Here is a 17,444-nt window from a genome sequence, read left to right on the forward strand (position 1 = left end):
GATTAATTTTTCTATGTGTGGATATATAAGACTGATTTGGATGATGCATTTGGTATGATATATGATGTGGAGACTATTTTGAAGAGATTGAGCACAGTTTCACGTGCACATCTTGATCTTGGTTGATCCAGTAAGCAGTTGCAGAGCAGATAAGCAGATCAGTTACAATGGATCATTTTGCACTTAACTAGAAATGATTTTTGGCATAATCAGATGCTATTTTCCTGTTCACTACTTGTTGTAATCAGTTTGTAATATCTTGTAAGGTAGTGAGCCTTCCTATGAGGTTGTAGCCCTATTTTTGTACTTGAGCAGTGAGCTCTAGGCAACGTGCTTGAATGCAAGTGCATTCCCCTTATGCAATATTATTTTTCTACTGGCCATAGTGGAATAATATTGTGGGTTCAAATCCCATCGTGGTTTTTCCCATTTGGGTTTCTACATAAAAATCTTGGTGTTATGGTTGCATGGTTACTTGTTTTATGTTTCCGCACTTTGCTTTCTTTGCTATTCATCCGGTGGTTGAAGAATAAGCATATCAAGTTTGAAATTTGCAGAACACTGATTCAACCCCCCGCTTAGTGTTCATTGATTCCAACAATTGGTATCAGATCCTAGTTCCTCTGAGGAAGCCTAACTGCTTGAGGAAGGTCCAGGAGATTGAATCAATGGATTTCGGTTTGCAGAGATAGCTTTGTGTAGCACTTGAGGATCTTGATGCAACAAGAAATGAAATAAGTTCCTTAAAGGGAAACTTGAGTGCAACTGAATACTTCATTAAGGATTTGAGATAACAAGTCAACACTTCAAGAGACAAGAGGAAAGAGCTGATGGACAATCTAAAGGAGAAACACGACCAAAGAATTGAAGACCAAAGCAAAACTGATGAATGTGAAAAGCTTGCTAGAGATAATGAGATGCAATCCATTGTGATGAAGCTGACTAAAGAGATTAAAGACCGAAAGAATAATTAAGAAAGTTTGACTCAATCATTGAAAGACAGATCACATGAATGCTACAAACTTACCTATGAGAATGATCAGTTGAAGCTTGAGTTGATACAATCAAGGAATGATGGACAAGAACTTGAAAGACAAATTGTTGTCTTAAGAGATGAACTTGCTATTGCAAATGAATACAAAGACATTTAATGCTAGCTCAACAAGGCTTGATGAGATGCTGGAAAATTAGAGACATGGAATGGACACAAGAGGACTTGGATATTAGAAAGGAGAATCCTTTGGTTCTGGATAGAGCAATGCAAAGCCTAATCATCATAAGAGAAAGAGTCCTCCAGTAAGACAACCTGATGCTTATAAATTCAATGGTAGATGTTTTACTTGCAATAATTTGTTCATATGGAAATCAATGTAGAAGTAGGATGAATAACGAAATGATGAACAATGTTCCTACCTTTACTGGTCAATGTTTCAAATGCAACAATTTTGGTCACAAGTCAAACATGTGCAAAATGATGAATAAATTTCAAAATAAGAGATGTTTTGCATGTGGGATGTTTGGACATATTTATAACCAATGTAGGATGAGACCAAATAAGATGAATTTCAAACCTATGCAGAGAAATGTTGTTTGTCATTCATGCATGCAACAAACAAGGTCACATTGCAAGGTATTGCAGAAGTAGGAATAATGGTCGAGTAAACAAAGGAAAATTAGATGAGAAAGGAAAACTAAAAGTAGATGAAATCAGAGATCAACATAATAAAATGTGGGTTAAGAAAGAAGATTCCAATGTGCAAAATGGCTCCACACCAATCCGGTGATGGAACCTCATCCAGTAAATAGGGCTTTTTGGCCTTAGGGGGATTTTACATGCAGATTCATAGAACCCCCTCTTCAGTGATCTGTAACTGATTTTGGAAGGTTGCAGAAGGTTTAAATCATGTATACAAATGTTATCCAGAAGATCTAATGAAGATTTGAGGCTCTGGTAAGCGATTTCATGAAAATCAAGGTAGCCAGTTGAAGCATTTATTACAACGCAAAATTAGATTTTCAAAAGTTAAAAAGGCATTTCAAAGGTTTATTTTTCACAATGCGATCAAGAGAAAAGAGGAGTGTAGCGAAGAGAGGATATTTGGTGATCTAAATCGAGCTTGCAGCTATTCAAAAGTAATTTCTTGCGCCCAGTTGAATCAAAATGTATTTATCTATTTTGCAAAGCTATCCATTTTCAAACCCTAGATTCAAAATGACATCAACATGCATAATTACTACCCCGTTGGTTATTGAGATTAAGGATAGGGCTAGACTTGTTTTTAAGAAACACCCCTTCAAGCCTGTCAAAGATGATCCAGAAGGAGCATTTTATTTAGTACCCTACGACATTCTTCACAACGAGGATATTAGGGCATACATCCATTATGATCTTGAGGAGCTTGGAAATGTTGATATGTTGTTCCTATACAACAAACATTTGGTGGACAACTTGGAGAACCTTAAACCAGAATATCAGAATCTACAGGACAAGGGTTTTGCACAGTTCATCCATTTCTCGTCGTTTGATGAAGCATAATGGATCTGGTATGTCCTCAACCGAGTCCATGATGAGTTCATGTGGCTTGATAGGCCTTATAAGATCACTAAGAAGACAATTCAAGTTGTGACATGCCTAAGTGCAACCGGTGAAGTACCTGGTCTGAGAAAGGTATCAAATAACACTGTAATAGTCACTACCGGTTCTAAGTTTGACAAAAGAGAAATGATGATCAATGACATTTTGGAGCATGATGTCAGATTTGCATAAAAGGTGGTTAGTTATAAATTCTATCAATCAAGCAAACATAATTCAATCTCTGAGACTGCAATTTATTCAACATATTAGATTCTGAAGGAAGATAAGAGGTATGATCCGTGTGAAGTTCTCTTGAATTAATTGTTGAGTAACTTGAAGAAGACCAAACAAGATAAAAATATCACCTTCAAGTTTGGTACTCTTATTGTTTGCTTGGCCTTGTACTTCATGAACGAGATTCCCGATGTGGGCAAAGTCCAATGGACTTATGATAAACTGGTGGCCATACAAATCAAGGAATGGATAATGGGAATTGGTGATGCTACAATGAGAATATCCATGTTATGGGGCTATTTCAAGATCTTTCAGGCCTCTATGAAAGCCCGAGAAAGAGTCCCTAAGGAGATTGTAGAGAAGTATAAGAAAACCATTTATTTCATGGTTAACAAAGATCAATGTTTAATGGAAGCTATTGAGCCAAGGACTGTGTGGATCCTTCCCATGGGCTATGAAGTTGATGCAGTTATCCTTGATGCCTATGCTCAACACATGTTGAGCCAATCGGTGGATGAAAAGGAAGAAATATTTGGTACATTCAAGGAAAAGGACCTCACCTTGCACAAAAAGTTCACTGATGTCGGTAGGAAGAGGAAAATTAGGAAGGAAGCAAAGGCGGTTGCAGAGAAGATGGGATTGACTAAGGAAGCCATGAAGAGGGCTAGATCTCAGAATATTCTGAGGGAAGAGGATGTGATCAAACCACAACATAAAATGGTGTCCTCCTCTTCTAAGAAGCCCAAAGCTAAGCCTAGTAAATCTACACCTATCTCCAGAGTGAAGAAACTGGTACCTCCACCTAAGTCCTAACCAACAGTATCTACCGGTGGAGTTGAGAAAAGGAAAAAGGAGAAGCCTTTAAGGTAGTATGTTGTAGTTGAGGAGGAGACAGAGTCAGATGAGGAAGTCCAAAAAGTTAAGAAGACTGCTACCTATGCTTGAGTAGTCAGAAAGCCATCTGGTGATGCTCCACCCTCCAAGAAGACAAAGACTCAAGGTGATCCATTTGAAAGATCTAGAGGAACCAAGAAGTAAAAATCTGAGATAGATGAAGCCTTGGAGTCTGATAAGGTTAAGATTATTCCTCCTAAGTCCTTAGAAGATATAAAGAATGAAATGATTAAGGATAGAAATTTGAATAACATTGCTATATATTATGAGAATGTGGATGTTAAGGAGTGGAGAGAAATTGAAGAAGTAGTTGTTCAATATATGAACAACTTCAGTAGGGATCTGATTGAATTATCATCCGAGTTACCTAAAGAGTTGTATGATATTCTTGATATCCAAAGAAATACTGCCTGTCGAAAAGATGACGAAATGCAAGAATATGTATTGGTTAATACTTGTTCAGTTATATCCAGGGATGAAGTTGAAAGATTATTGAAGTTGGCCAAAGAAAAATTCAGAAGCAAGAGAAGGGTCAACAAAATAATGCTTGGTAATAAAATTGATGAAGTTGCAAAAGAGATAGAGCAAATAATAAAATACTTTTTGTTAGAGTTGAGATATGAGGTAAATCAACCTCAGGATGCCACCCATTCAGAAGGAGAGAATCTTGAAGACACTTCCATTTTGAAAGTACATGCAGAAGTCTCTGGTGGTCAGAAGGATCAACCATCTATTGATTTGGTTGAGCAAGAAACAACACAAGATGCACCTAGTGAGAATCTAACAACAGATATCTTCGGTGAAGCTAGTCAGGACCCTCTTGAGATATAAGTAATTGCAGAGATGATAATAGAGAAGATTGAAAAAGTTGAAAAGGGTGTGAGTGTAGAGGAGAAGGGTGATGAGCCAACAGAGAAACCTCTGGTAACCATGACTGCGACAAATGTCTCTGACAAAGGTAAGGAGATTGATGTAGATGATGATTTTTCTTATGGTTTGGTGGATTTAAGAACTTTTTCCCCTCTTCAAGCATTAAAAATTACCACCCAAGCTCATATTAAGGCAAGTGAAGACCTGTTGAAATCTCAGTCCAAAGATAAAGAGATCATATCTCTTGCAACTGAGGTTTTGGAAAAGCTTTTACCTAGTTTCAGTCAGGACTCCGGTGCTTCTCCCTTCAGAAAGCTTAAGAACTTGTTAAATGTTGTTAAATCCAATTTTGTATCATTAGAGAAGGCTACAAATGAAACTGTGTAGAAAAGGTTTAATGAGATGAGATTGCATAAAAAATTGGAAGAAGTTGAGAGAGATAGAGTGAGCCTGAAGATTGCCATGAAGAGTGTAGAAGAAGCATTGGATGAAGGCGGATTTTTTTTCAAATCATGTCTATTTTTTCCCAAATTTACTACAGACATTGATTAGCAAATAAGAGATCTTGAGAGTTAGTTAGCCAGTATCAATTATTCTTTTGCACCTCAATCGGTCTTCCTGAGTACCCTTGAAGCACAAATTTTGGAACTCACTATAAAATAAAGGGCTTGAACCAAGTCAAGGAGAAAATGTTGAGTAGAGTAGGAGAACTGAGGAGTTTGATTACTCCCCAGATGGATACCTTGTTGGGAGCACAACAGGATGCAATAAGTGCCTTAGGTAAACCGGTGCCATCTGATCCTCAGGATGTTGAGATTCATGCACTCATGTACAATGCCTTAATAAGTGTTTTGGAGTGTTTCCCGGGAGGATGGAACAAGTATCTGAAATCTTGAAAGGTGACTTACTCTGACATCTTTAAGTTCATGTAAACAATTGCATTCATTCATTATTTTGTACATAAGTTTTGGTGGATCCCCACCCTTTGACATTGATGTCAAAGGGGGAGAGAGAGAGTAGTGATAAATGGAAAAAGAAATTCAGGGGGAGTCAGTTAGATTGAGTGTTCAAATTTTGGTATACTTATCATTTTTCACTAGTGTTTCCATCAATGACAAAGAGGGAGATTGTTGGCATTTTATGATTTGGTGATGCTCCGATGAAGATTGGTGGTTCATGATGCTTGCAGATTCTTAGGAGTTGTCATTGATGGCAACTCATCCTTCTGATCTGATCCGGTATGAAGTTTTGGCTAACCGAATGTCTTGGATAAAGTATTCCTGGATTAAGACTATCAATGCTATTCAATATACAGTTTTGTGATCATTTTCATTTTTGGTGAAGAATTTTTTGGTTTCAGCGATCAGTGATTAGTTGGTTGGGTATATGAAGCAGCTTATCGTGACAATCCACCCTCCGATGTTAATTCCTATTCCTGTTTGAAGGTCAGATATCCGGTAGAGCAGTAAAGTAGAGTATTCTTCATGTTTGGTGGTGTATCGTGTGTCCAAATTCTATAAGTTGATTCCGGTGATTGGAAATGTGTTTGGGGTGATATGTGAGACCTATACGAAGCATTTGATCTTGTATTTTGGGTCCAGAATATGGTTCGGTAATGGATCTAAGCCGACTTGCAGCTACACATTTCACATTTTGATAATTGGTGAAGCCGACTTGTGGAAGATTAAATTTTGTATGTGTGGATATATAAGACTGATTTGGATGATGCATTTAGTGTGATATATGTTGTGGTAGACTATTTTGAAGCGATTGAGCGTAGTTTCACGTGCACATCTTGATCTTGGTTGATCCGGTAATCAGTTGCAAAGTAGATAAGCAAATCAGTTACAACAGATCATTTTACACTTAACCAGATCTGATTTTTGGTATAATCAGATGCTATTTTCCAGCTCACTACTTTTTGTAATCAGTTTGTAATCTCTTGTAAGGTAGTGAGCCTTCCTCCGGGGTTGTAGCCCTATTTTTGTACTTGAGCAGTGAGCTCTAAGCAGTGTGCCTGAATGCAAGTGCATTCCCCTTATGTAATGTTAATTTGCTACTGGCCATAGTGGAATAATATTGTGAGTTCAAATCCCACCATGGTTTTTCCCATTTGGGTTTCCACGTAAAAATCTTGGTGTTATGGTTGCATGGTTACTTGTTTTATGTTTCCACACTTTTCTTTCTTTGTTGTTCATTCGATGGTTGAAGAATAAGCATATCAAGTTTGAAATTTGTAGAACACTGATTCACCCCCCTCTCAATGTTCATTGATTCCAACAGTCCTAAAGTGTCATATGGTGTTTTAACACGTGTCACCCCTTAGGACCCCATATGACCCCTAACAACACCATATGACCCCTTAGGACACTATATGACCCCTCAAGACACCATATGACCCCTTTTAATAACCCAATACACTACATGACTCCTTAGGACACTGTACGACCCCTTAGGACAATATGATGGATCCTAATGGGTCATATGGTGTCCTAAGGGGTCATATGGTGTTCAAACACATGTGTGGCCCCTTAGGACCCCATATGACCCCAAACAACACCATATAACCCATTAGGACACCATATGACCCCTTAGAACACCATATGAACCCTTTTAACATCCTAGTACACAACATGAACCCTTTGGACACCATATGACCCCTTAGGACAATATGATGTCCTAATGGGTCATATAGTGTCCTAAGGGGTCATATGTCCTAGTACTCTCTCTCTCTCTCTCTCTCTCTCTCTCTCTCTCCTTAAGTCCTTTTAGGACCTCTCTCCCTTTGTCCCCTTTTAGCCTTTTTAATACTCTCTCTCTTATAGTGTTCTAAGGGGTCATATGGTTTTCTAACACATGTGTGGCCCCTTAGGAACCCATCTGACTCCTAACGACACCATATGATCCCTTAGGACATCATATGACCCCTCATGACACCATATGACCCCTTTTAACATCCTAGTACATGACACGAACCCTTAGGACCCATATGAACCCTTTTAACATCTTAGTACACAACATGACCCCTCAAGACACCATATGATCCCTTAGGATAATATGACGTCCTTATGGGTCATATGGTTTCCTAAGGGATCATATGTTATAACACATGTGTCACCCCTTGGGACCCCATATGATCCCTAACAACACCATATAACTCCTTAGGACACCATATGACCCCTCAGGACACCATATGACCCCTTTTAACATCTTAGTACATGACATGACCGCTTAGGACACCATATGACACCTTAGTACAATATGATAGATCTTAATGGGTCATATGGTGTCCAAAGGGGTCATATGGTGTTCTAACACATGTGTGGCCCCTTAGGAGCCCATATGACCCCTAACGACACCATAGGAGCCCTTAGGACACCATGTGACCCCTTAGAACACCATATGACCCCTTTTAACATCCTAGTACATGACATGACCCCTTAGGACACCATATGACCCCTTATGACAATATGATGTCCTTATGGGTCATATGGTGTCCTAAGGGGTCATATGGTGTTCTATCACATGTGTGGCCCCTTAAGACCTGATATGACCCCTAACGACACCATATGACCCCTTAGGACACTATATGACCCCTCAGAATACCATATGACCCCTTAGGACACTATATGACCCCTCAGAACACCATATGACCCCTTAAGACACTATATGACCATTCAGGACAACATATGACCCCTTAGGACACTATATGACCCCTTAGGACACTATATGACCCCTTTTAACATCCTAGTGCACGACATGACCCCTTAGGACACCATATGACACTTTAGGACACCAAATGACCCCTTAGGACAATGTGATGTCTTAAAGGGGTCATATGGTGTCCAAAGGGGTCATATGGTCTTCTAACACATGTGTAGCCCCTTAGGACCCTAATGGTACCATATGACCTCTTAGGACCCTATATGACCACTAACGACACCATATGACCCCTTAGGACACCATATGGCCCCTTTTAACAACCCACTACTCAACATGACTTCTTAGGACACCATATGACCCCTTAGTATAATATGATGGATCCTAATGGCTCATATAGTGTTCTAACACATGTGTGGCCCTTTAGAAGCTCACATGATCCATTAGGACACCATATGACCCCTTAGAACACCATATGACCCCTTTTAACATCCTAGTCGATGACATGACCCCTTAGGACACTATATAACCCCTAAGGACAATATGATGTCCTAATAGGTCATATGGTGTCCTAAGGGGACATATGGTGTTGTAATAGATGTGTGGCCCCTTAGGACCCCATATGACCCCTAACAACACCATATGACCCCTTAGGACACTATATGACCCCTCAGAACACCATATGACCCCTCAGAACACCACATGACCCTTCAGGACACCATATGATCCCTTAGGGCACTATATGACCCCTTAGGACACCATATGACCCCTTTTAACATCCTGGTACACAACATGACCCCTTAGGACACCATATGACCCCTTTTAACATCCTAGTACACAACATGACCCCTTAGGACACCATATGACCCCTTTTAACATCCTAGTGCACGACATGACCCCTTATGAGACCGTATGATCCTTTAGGACACCATATGACCCCTTAGGACAATATGATGTCTTAAGGGGTCATATGGTGTTATAACACATGTGTAGCCCCTTAGGACCCCATATGACCCCTAACGACACCATTTGACCCTTTTGGACACCATATGGCCCCTTAGGACACCATATGACTCCTTTTAATAGTACACGACATGACCCCTTAGGACACCATATGACCCCTTAGGACAATATGATGTCGTAAGGGGTCATATGGTGTCCTAAGGGGTCATATGGTGTTCTAACACATGTGTGGCCCCTTTGTTACTCTTATGATCCCTAACAACACCATATGACCCCTAAGGACACCATATGACTTCTCTAAACACTATATGACCCCTTTTAATATCCTAGTACATGAGATGACCCCTTAGGACAACATAAGACCCCTTAAGACAATATGATGTCATAATGGGTTATATGGTGTCCTAAGGGGTCATATGGTGTTCTAACACATGTGTGGCCCCTTAAGACCCTATATGACCCCTAATGACACCATATGACCCCTTAGGATACCATATGATGTCTTAATGGGTCATATGGTGTCCTAAGGGGTCATATGGTGTTCTGACACATGTGTGGCCCCTTATGACCCCATATGATCCCTAATGACACCATATGACTCCTTACGACACCATATGACTCCTTAGGACACCATATGACCCCTTAGGACAATATGATGTCCTGAGGGCTCATATGGTGTCCTAATAGGTCATATGGTGTTCTAATACATGCGTGGTTCCTTAGGACCTTATATGACTCGTAACGATACGATATGACCCCTTAGGACACCATATGACCCCTTAGGACAATATGATGTGTAAAGGGGTCATATGGTGTGTAAAGGGGTCATATGGTGTTCTAACACATACGTGGCCCCTTATGACCCCATAAAACCCTTAACGACCCCACATGACCCCTCAAGACACCATATGACCCATAACGACACCATATTGCCCCTTAGGACACTATATGACCCCTCAGGACACCATATCACCCATTAGGACATCATATGGTATCCTAAGGGGTCATATAGTGTCCTAAGGGGTCATATAGCGCCGTTAGGGGTCATATGGGCTCCTAAGGGACCACACATGTGTTAGAACACCATATGACCCCTTATCATGTCATATGGTGTCCTTAGGGCTCATATGGTGTCCTAAGGGGTCATGTTATACTATAATGTTAAAAGGGGCATATTGTATCCTGAGGGGTCATATGGTGTTGTTAGGTGTCATATGGTGTCCTAAGGGGTCATATGGTGTTGTTAGGGGTCATATGGGATCTTAAAGGGTAATATGTTGTTGTTAGGGGTCATATAAGGGTTCATATGGTGTCATTAGGGGTCATATGGGGTCCTAAGGGGCCACACGTGTGTTAGAACACCATATGACCCCTTATTATGTTATATGGTGTCCTAAGGGGCCATATGATATCGTAAGGGGCCATGTCGTGTACTAGGATGTTAAAAGGGGTGATATGGTGTTGTTAGGGGTCATATGGTGTCATTAAGGGTCATATGGTGTGGTTAGGGATCATATGGTGTCCTGAGGGGTCCTATAGTATCATTAGGGGTCATATGGGGTCCTAAGGAGCCACACGTGTTAGAACACTATATGACCCCTTAGACATCATATTGTCGTAAGGGATCATATGGTGTCCTAAGGGGTCATATAGTGTCCTAAGGGATCATATGGTGTCCTGAGGGGTCATATAGTGTCCTAAGGTATCATATGGTGTCTTAAGGGGCCACACATGTGTTAGAAAACTATATGACTCCTTAGGACATCATATTGTCCTAAGGGTTGATATGGTGTTTTAAGGTGTCATATGGTGTCCTAAGGGGTCATGTCTTGTAATATGATGTTAAAAGGGGTCATATGGTCTCCTGAGGAGCCATATGGTGTCATAAGGGGTCATATAGTATCATTAGGAGTCATATGGTGTCGTTAGGGGTCATATTGGGTCCTAAGGGGCCACACATATGTTAAAACACCATATGACCCCTTAGGACATCATATTATCGTAAAGGGTCATATAGTGTCCTAAGGGTTCATATGGTCTCTTAAGGGGTCATGTCATGTATTAGAATGTTAAAATGGTTCATATGGTGTCCTAAGGGGTCATATAGTTACCTAAGGGGTCATATGGTGTCTCGAGGGGTCATATAGTGTCATAAGGGGTCATATGGTGTCTTTAGGAGTTGTATGGTGTCGTTAGGGGTCATATGGTGTCATTAGGGGTCATATGGGGTCCTAATGGGGGAAACATGTGATAGAACACCATATGACCCCTTATGACACCATATGACCCATTAGGACATCATATGGTCCTAAGGGGCTATATGGTTTCTTAAGGGGTCATATGGGGTCCTTAGGGCTCATATGGTTTCCTAAGGGGTCATGTCATACATACCAAGATTTTAAAAAGGGTCATATGGGGTCCTAAGGGGCCACACATGTATTAGAACACCATATGACCCCTTAGGACATCATATTGTCCTAAGGGGTCATGTCGTACATACCAAGATGTTAAAAAGGGTCAAATGGAATCCTAAGGGGTCATGTCGTACATACCAAGATGTTAAAAAAGGGTCATATGTTGTACTAAGGGGTTATATGAGGTCCTTAGGGGCCACACATGTGTTATTACACCATATGACCCCTTAGGACACCATATGACCCTTTAGGACATCATATTATCCTAAGGGGTCATATGGTGTCGTAAGGGGTCATGTTGTGTACTCGGATGTTAAAAGGGGTCATATGGTGTCCTGAGGGGTAAGTAGAGAGGTGGACGAAAGGAGGGAGGGATGCATGAATAGAGAGAGAGGAAGAGAGAGAGGAAGAGGGGAGATAGTGATAAGTTTAGAGGGGGGAAATAGATAAAGAGAGGTGGAGAGGGAAGGAGATAGAGGTAGGTGAGATATACAAAAGTGGAATTGAGAGTTGGAGTGAGGGAGAGAAGGAGAGGTATTCAAAGAGAGGGAGGGAAGGATAGGTAATCTTTACTCCACCTCTCTATCAAGTACCCATCTATCTATACTCTCTATCTCCCCTCTCCCTTTATGAATTTATCTCTTCTCTCTCTATGGGTATCTATCTTCCCTCACGTTCTCTTTATCTCCCTTCTTGTTCTGTCTACCTACCTCTCTTTCCATCCCTATCTACTTTAACTCCCATAATTCTCTACCTCATTCCCTCCATTCTACTATTTATCTCACCTCTCTCTCTTGAGCTCTCCCTTTATCTCTCTCCCTCCCTCCTTCCATCTCCATACTCCCTCTCTAGCTACTTATCTCTATCTACCCAGGACCTCTCTTTAAATAACTCTCCTTCTCTCACTCCAAGTCTCCCCTCTACTTTTGTATATATAACCTATCTCTATATCTCTCATTCCCTCTCCAACTCTCTCTATCTATTTCCCCCCTCTCAACTTATCACTATCTCACATTTTCCTCTCTCTCTTTCTCTATATATATGTCCCTCCCTACAATACCTATATTTATATCTTTTCCTCTATCTCCCAAAATTTCCCTTACCACTTCTATCAATCTCACTCTCTCCCCACTCTCTCTCTCTTTTACCTTTTTCTCAACCTGCATCTCCCTCCCTCCCTACCTATATCTCTACCTCTCTCTGTTTTCATTTCTCTCTTCTTATCTATATCTACCTACATTTTTGCACTCCCCCATAAAATATTTTTCTAAATACCTAGATAGATAGATAGAGAGGTGCAAAGAGAAGAAGAGAGATGGAGAGAGAGAGAGAGAGAGAGAGAGAGAGAGAGAGAGAGAGAGAGAGAGAGAGAGAGAGAGAGAGAGAGAGAGAGAGAGAGAGAGAGAGAGAGAGAGAGAGAGAGAGAGAGAGAGAGAGAGAGAGAGAGAGAGAGAGAGAGAGAGAGAGAGAGAGAGAGAGAGAGAGAGAGAGAGAGAGGAGTTAGAATTAGTGATGGATGAAAAGAGAGGTAGGTAAAGAGAAGGAGAGGGAAGATAAAGAGTGTGAGATAAAGAAAAATAGATAGGGAAGGAGGGGGGAGGAAGTGAGAAAGACAAAAGTAGAGAGCAATATTTATGAAGATTATGTAGAGAGAGAGAGAGAGAGAGAGAGAGAGAGAGAGAGAGAGAGAGAGAGAGAGAGAGAGAGAGAGAGAGAGAGAGCTTAGAGATTACATAATTTTGATAATGTTTGAGAAATTATAAGATCTAAAACTTGGGGAGAGAGAAGAGAGTGAGGTAGAGAGGTGAAGGGAGGATGAGAGAGAGGAAAATAGATAGGTCTAGAGCTTAGGGGAGACAAAGAGCATGAGATAGAGAGATAGCAAGTGAATGATGATACAACCCCACTGATTACTAAAATTTGATTGTCTGAAAAATTATAAGATTTCCTAAAATCTAGAATCTGCATTATGATTTCTAGAGATCTAAAACCACTCTCAAACATCCTGACAATATATACATAAAATATAACTTAAAGTATAAGAAAGATATACTTAAATTTTATATTTTATGTATATATCCTATGGAAAAAACTAATGGAATGGTAAATGAATTGCATACAATTCCATGTTACTTATCTAACTTTATTTAGGAAAAACATGTTTTTTATTTTTTAAAGAACGCGATTGTGTTTTTGTTTTTAAAAAATCATACGCGTTTTTGTTTTAAAAAACCCTTATGCATTTTTTATTTTTAAAAATGTGAATGTGTTTTGGCCTGGATTTAGGCTCGGCTATACGAGCCTTAACACAAATGGGTTATTTAAATTGAAATATAACCCGTTCACGTTAGTAGTTTTTAGATGTTTTTTAAAGAGGGTGTCCACTTTTTCACACACCATCTTGGTGCACTTATCTTGGCATTGCATGAAGACTGCATTGATGAAGTATATTGTTGTCATTGATTTCAATAGTAACCGATAATGAAGATGTATTGCAACTGGTAATGATGTAGTAAAGCAACCAATAGTAAAGCAGTGAAGGCAACCGATATTATTATTGAAGGAGAGAGATCAACTGGTAACCCTAACCAATTTATAAGTAGAACCCTAACCGATGGAGCTTGGAGAATTGATTGTGATGATCTATGACCAAATGAAGATCGAAGATGAAGATGCCACGTATGCATGTTGCACGTGATGAGTTTTGAACTGGATTTGGTGTATAGAGATAACCGTTTATCTTGGGATTAATCAATTGCGTAGTATGAAGTGACAAACGCGTGATGAGCTACATGATCCAATGTGCGGTGATCCAGTGGCAGTTGAAGTTGTCTAGAAAAATGTGTAGTTTATTGTTATGTAATATAACGGTCAAGATTAAACCGGTATGTTTGTACTCTATGAGATTTGTAGGTTTTGTGTTGTGTTACCGACCTATTGTATTTGTTTTTAAGGTTGAAGAGTTGTTTGTAATTGTGTTGGCAAATTTGGTTAAGTGTGTTTGTTACCGAGACGGAATATGTGTCTGCAGAATGTTGTGAAGGTAGATAGGAGCAAAAAAGGATCTGATTAAGCAAGGAAGTGCTATTACCAGATCGACAAAGAAGCTATTGTTGTCTAGTCATTACAACAGTTAAATCCCTTAACTGGGTAAGCTTTAACAGGCTGCTTGTTGAAATCCTCTAACAAGGTGATCCATTAGGTTGGATTTGAAATCCTCCACCGAGGTTGCCTTTAACAGGGTATTGCCTTTAACAGGATATTGTAGCCAATCCCTTAACTGGGTTGTCCTTAACCGAATTTGTTCTTAACAAGACATTATTGTATAAGCTTCTAACAAGGCTTGGCTCCTAATAGGGAGAACTTCAGAAGAGTTCAAAATACTTGTGGGTATTCATCCCCACCATGGTTTTTCCCATTTGGGTTTCCACGTGAAAAATCATTGTGTCAAATGATGAATGATTTTGTGGATGTGTTTTTGATATGGTTGATTTGAATGACTACTAAATCTGTATAGATATATTTGAATGGCCGGAAATGATCTGAAACATGTTTTTACTGGTATTAGTAATGTGGTTTAAGATTTTGTCAAATGGTATTTAAGTTTCAAGATCTGTTGCATTATGTCACTGAGTATTAGGTCAATCGATAAAGTTTGATAGTGCAGTTGCTGTTTTCGATATAGTGACTAAACCGATTAGTTTAGTGATTGGATTCTAAATTGAAAGTTTGCTTGGTGAAAGTTTAGTTTAGTTTACTTTCTATCTACTGATTCACCCCCCCACCCCCCCCCCCCCCCTGTAGTTTACCGAATCCTTATAGTTTCATCATATTATCAACCCCTTTATGTATCTAAAAATGATGGTGCAGAAAGCATCAAAACTTACTATGCTAAGGAAGGAAAATTAATTAGCTTTCCACTTTGTGCCATAGTTAGGTGTCTTAATCATCTTAATCAACTTAACAAATTTGACAAGTTGAGATACCTACTAAAAATGTGAATGCCTATGGATGGAAACTAAAAGGTGCGCCTAATTTTTGGCCTAAGTGGACCACTTCAAGTATATTTTTTAGCTAAAATTTTATTTTCTATCAATTAAAGCAATCAAACTATTAAGAAATTGAAAACAATGCAAACTAAAGATTTGTGAGATTTCTTGTATAGATTTTGAATATACTTTTTAATCTTAAAAAATAATTTATCTCATTTTAAAAATATTTGTTAATTTTATACTTTACAGTATTTATAATGATTAATATTTTCCAACAACACATAACTTGAGCTCACAATATTTTGTATTTTTAATTTCAAAATAGATCATTAACATTGATGTGTAGGATATGCATATTATTTTATTTATTCTTAATTAAGGAATTATGATTTGATTACATATCTCATCATAACACAATTTTCTTTTTGTTTTAAATCAAATTATTAGTTTTTAAATGAAATGAGGACATCATATATATCGAGAAGAGTAGAATTTCAACTAAACTAGAGGAAGAGCATGGTGATTGAACTTAATAATAAGACTTTGGATGATCATCTTGGTTTCCTACAAAAACAATGCAATTATGTTGAATCCTTGAAGGACCTCTCTTATATTAAGCTATAAGCTAGTTTCCTTTATTTTTTATAGTGTGTTGTTTTTCTACTATTGGATTATAATGTCATCTTCAATTCTTTTTGTGCATTTAAAAAAATGTAAACTTGGTATATTTATCTTTTTTTTTATCATAGAAGGGTTTGGGACCTTTCAAAATACATTTTACTAATAATTAAAAAAATTGGAAGGATGATTGTATTTCAAAAAAATATTTTATTGTTATTTTTTCACATGTATTAAAGACGTATTTATGATTAGTAAAAGGCTAAGTTGATTATGAAATATAAAATGAATCTAATAAATCAAAAATTTAAAATATTACAAACTATAGTTTCCAAAAACCTTACTCTGAGGGCTACATCCATGTAAAACTTGTGTTATGATGACTTCAGTTGATTGGGGAAATGTGTCTTAAATTAAAAAAATTCCAAATAGAAATTGAACATTTGGAATGAGTGCCACTTAGGCACATTTTGTAGGTCCTTTCTTAAAAGGTCAACTTCAAAATGGGATTGGCCATAGGCCACAATTTTTATTTTTTTGTGTTAAAAAATAGACCTTCAGTTGAGCATAAAAAATTCAATGCCATGCAACATATCCAATACCCTAATTCATAAGTCCTTTTGGCACATAAAAACATTCATTCAAAGGTGTTTCAACTTATCACTCTTGCAAGACATATTTTTCTAAATTGCTCACAAATGATATAGGGATTTAAGCTTCCACCCCTATGTTTGTCCTTAAGATTCTAAATGTTGATGTAATGTGTAATTCTATAAAAATGATAATGATATATCTTTTTCATATATGCATGTATGACTTGGTGATTTGTCATTTATACAACACCCTAGGATAAAACATAAAATTTTCATGCTTGAGTTGGTAAGAAATTACTAGTTATAGGCAAGTTGGTTTTATCTTACAATTAAATTGAATTTGGAAAGTAGAATTCAAGGCTACGCCTACAATACTAGACTAGGTTTAGAGCTACAATTATGGTCTTAACCTAGGACTAAAATAGGTAAATAAGAATGTGATCTAGATCCACTTGGAAATAAGATTCAAATTTATAATAGGTATATGCTAAATTATGTAAATACTTGGATAGAAGTATACCATTTGAGCACTAAACTATTGCACTAGAGACAAAGGGTCAAAGCAATAGTGGTGCATTTTCACCTCTATATTTTTCCCCACTTTGACTTCTATGTGAACTACCACAAGTCA

This window comes from Cryptomeria japonica, chromosome 10 (genome assembly GCF_030272615.1).
Source record: "Cryptomeria japonica chromosome 10, Sugi_1.0, whole genome shotgun sequence".
NCBI lineage: Eukaryota > Viridiplantae > Streptophyta > Pinopsida > Cupressales > Cupressaceae > Cryptomeria > Cryptomeria japonica.